Consider the following 4,272-nt stretch of genomic DNA (forward strand, 5'->3'; position numbering starts at 1 on the left):
CCCTCTCCCTGGGGTCGTGGTCCCTTAGGGCCTCACTGACACGCCTTCTGAGCCTGTCAAAGTTGACTTTCCTGAAGTCAAGGACTTCCATGTTGCTGACTGACTTGCCAGCTTTACAGTGGATGGTGTAGGTGATCACCTCGCTGTCAGCATCCCTTCCAGGGTCTCGTCTTGTGACCCCCCTTTTCACTTTAGTGCTACCTAGCCATGTCCTAGCACGGAATCTAAGCTCGTCCCAGCACGGAGGCTCAGCTTTTCTTTTCCAGACTCAGCGCAGCTCCTGTAGGTTCGTCGTAAGTAGTGAGCAGGGCTGCTGACCCATCACCTCTGGGGTCCCTCAGTCTGTGTGCTTGTCTTGGGTCTCGGATCCCTGCACCGGATCCTCTATCTAGGGAGTTCCAAGCAGCAGCACTCCTTTCATGGTGCCCGAAGGCATTTTCTTCAGGACTTCCCCTTTCTTTTATTCCTTGAGATTGTTTCCCATTGGCTGCCCAAGCAGGGGTGGGGAGTCTTCCCCCAGATGTCAGGGATTTTCCCCAAGTAACAGGATTCCTAACAAGGACCCTGTTACACACCTCCCCACCTGGTTTCTTAATCTGCCCCTTCCCCCCCTCTGATTCCTAGTCTGTGAAGAGAGGGGCTGTTAAGAAGGGAGGGGGATCAAGAGGAACAGAAAAAATGAAAGAAAAACGGAGGAAAGAAGAAGGAAAAAGAGAAAAAAAAGAAAAGGAAAAACTTCCCACTGAGGCCCTCTATCTGGGTAATAAGATCCACAGGTCTGGGAATGGCACCCAGTTTTCTTTAGTGGTTATTTGTCATTCTCGTTGGGTCAGATGTCTTTGTCATAGTCGTCTCCGGGGCGGGATAGGAAATCTACATTCTTGTTCCTCTTGCCAGCCCAATGTTTTACTGAAAAACAAAATGGCTGTAAGGCTAAAGACCACCTCATAAGTCTCACGTTATTCATTTTAGCCGTCCGCAACCATCACAGTGGTGCATGGTCAATGATGAGCACAAATTCTCTTCCCAGAAGATAATATTAGAATAGTTCTATGCCCCACCATATTGCCAGGCATTCCCGCTCTATTGTGGAATAGCGGGTTTCTGCAGGGTTAAGTTTCCTGCTGGTGAATGCCACTGTCCTTTCTTCTCCCTTCTCTAATTGGAATAGTATAGCCCCCAGTGCCACTGATGAAGTGTCCATTAGTAGAAAGAAGGTTTTCTGGAAATCGGGTGTGTATAGGATGGGGTGTTGGCACAGGGCTTCTTTCAATTGTTTAAACGCATCAAGGGCCCTTGGATTCCATGGAACTGGGTTGCGGCATCCTTTAGTTAACGCTGTTAGTGGGGCTGCCTTTTCTCAAAATTTAGGAATAAAATGCCTATAATAGTTGGCAAAGCCCAAGAAGGACCATAACTGCTTCAGCGTTTTGGGCAAGGGGTGTTGTCTTATGGCAGCTACTTTGTTGGCCATAGGTTTTATGATCCCCTGGCCTACTAGGAATCTGAGGTATTGCATCTCCCTTTTCCCCAGTGTGCATTTCTTTGGGTTGCCCGTGAGTCCCACCTGCCTGAGGCTTTCTAATATCTGACGAATGTGTTGAGGATGCATTTCCCAGTTGGGCAAGAAAATGATAATATCGTCTATGTAGGCATAAGTATCTGTTCCATTAGCCTCTGGAAGGAGGCTGCTGCTCCATGTAATCCAAATGGCATTCTTTTAAATTGGAAGAGGCCCCATGGGGTGCCAAACGCCATTTTCTCCTTATCTTCTGCAGCCATCAGGATCTGCCAGTATCCATTTGTAAGATCCAAGGTAGAGCTATATTGTGCTTGCCCCACCCTCTCTAACATATCACCAATTTGGGGCATCGGAAAAGCATCAAAGGTGGCAATTTCGTTTATTTTCCAATAATCCACGCATAGGCAGATCGATCCATCTTGCTTTGGTACCACTCCAGTAGGGCTTCTCCAGGGGCTTTTGGACTCTTCAATAATGCCTAACTTCTTCATTTGCTCTATTTCTTGCCTGACTGCTGGCCACAGGTAGCAGGGTAGTCTCCTCCAGTGATTATTTGATTATTTGTTTTGGGGGAGTAACGATGTGATGATGGATCCCCTTGGTTTCTCCAGGGATTTCTCTAAACACATTGTGGAATTCTGTGATTAAGGCCCTCATCTCCTCTTGATGGTCGAGGTCTAGCTAGTTGTTTATCTTCATCTCTCCCTGGGTTCCTGTTAAATCTCGAATGGTGGTTCCATCTTCTTCTTCAGTTTCCTCTGTCGGCTTCATTGACCAGCCATCTCCCTGGTGCCACTTCCGTAGTAGGTTAATGTGGTATATTTGTTTCCTCTGGGAAGGTGTTGTTCACAAAACCTCATAATTAACTGGTCCCGTGCATTTGATCACTTGGAAAGAGCCTTACCATCGTGACAGGACCTTATGGGTGTTGTCCAGGAGCAGGACCACTACCCAACCCCCACTTCGAGTTCCCTCTCAACGGCTCGAGTGTCATACTGTTGTTTTAGCCCAGAAAAACCTAAGCCAATGTCAGGAGAGGCAATCTCCTGGGCCTTTTCTAGCCACTCTCGAAATTCCCCCACTATTTGGGGTTGCATCGTGTCAGCTCCTTCTTGTAGCCATTCTTCACATATCAAGTCTGACAACCCATGTGGGCTATGGCTGAAGGTCAGTTCAAATGGAGCGTATCCGGTTGAGGCTTGAGGGGCTTCCCTTATAGCAAAGAATAGCGGGGGCAGCATGGTGTCCCATTCCCAGGGGTCCCCCTGGATGCACACTCGAAGCATCCTTTTCAGGGTGCAGTTGAATCACTCTAGTAGTCCGTCAGTTTGGGGATGATAGAGATGCATAGCTGTTTAATTCTCAGCACCTGGCAGACCCCCTTTAAGATCTTCAACATAAAGTTTTTTTCTTGGTCAGTTAGAATTTCATGAGGGATGCCTACCCAGGCGACCCATTTCAGTAGAGCCCCCATTATGGCCATAGCTGTTACCAACTTCAATGGTACCGTTTCGGGGAATTGGGTGGCATAGTCGATGATGACAAGAATGAATTGGTACCCAGCCTGACTATGAGGAAAGGGTCCAGCTATATCGAGGGCAATTCGATCAAAGGGACGCCTGATCAGGGGCATTGGTATCAGCGGGGTCTTTGACGGTCTTAGTGCCCCCCCCCCCCAATCTTCTGGCATTCAGGGCACTCAGCACAGAATTTTTCTACCATCCTATATGTACCTGGCCAGAAGACCCTACGTTTTAAGCTTGCCTCTGTCTCCCCCTTTCCGAGGTGCCTGCCCATGGGCAAGGATGAGCCACCCTTATCAGAGCCTCCCAATACCTGCGGGGTACCAAAATCTGGTGCCTCTCTCCTCCTTCTTCTTGATTTTCTACCCAATAAAGGATGCCTTTCCTTACCTCGTAGCAGGGTTTCTGTGTAGTCCTCTGTGGGTCCGGTATTTCTTCTTCCTCTTGGGCAAGCTGACACTGCCATATGTTCTGGAACAAGGGTTCCTGTCATTGTTCCTCTCAGAAGTGTCCCCTTCCTATGATTTGGTCTACATTTAGGTCTTCTTCAGGGTCCCCAAAACAGCTGGCTCAGGGGCTTCTCTCTTTGCCATCATTCATTTTTGTAAGCAGTTGGCAGATAACTTCTTTGAGATGTGGCCAATCTATCCCCAATAGCATGGGACAAGGCAAGATCTCAGCCAAGCCCACTGGAATCTCTTCCGTCTGCCCCAGAGAGTTTTACCTTCTTACGCTCATATGTTTAGGCGGCACCATGCATACAGATCATGGATACCGGGGTTTCAGGACTCCCCAGGTGTGGGGGAAACAGTTCTTTGTGCACCATCGATTGTGAGCAACCCATGTCTACAACCATGGGGATGATCATGTCACCTATCCTCACTTCCACCATGGGTTTGGCTTTCTGGCCTTGTCCTTTGTGTCACCCAAAACTACAGTCCATTTTCTCATCATGTGCATCGTTCACGGGAGTTGGGGTCGGGGACTACCTAGGACAAAACCATGACATGTGCCCCTTCTCTCCACAACGATAGCACATTAACTCCCAAGGGTTCTGTACAACCCCCTTCCTCCATGTGCCCTTGCCATGTCATGGCAGAATGGGGTTGTTCTGTCAGGTCCCTGGCGTTGAGCCACCTGCCCGGTCTCATTTGGGAATTTCCCCCTCTCCTCTTGCTGATGCATAATCCTCCGCTAGCTGTAATGCTTCCTCCAGGGTTTTAAGCT

Source organism: Gavialis gangeticus, unplaced genomic scaffold (assembly GCF_001723915.1).
Source record: "Gavialis gangeticus isolate Ggan-Ray unplaced genomic scaffold, GavGan_comp1, whole genome shotgun sequence".
Classification (NCBI taxonomy): Eukaryota; Metazoa; Chordata; order Crocodylia; family Gavialidae; genus Gavialis; species Gavialis gangeticus.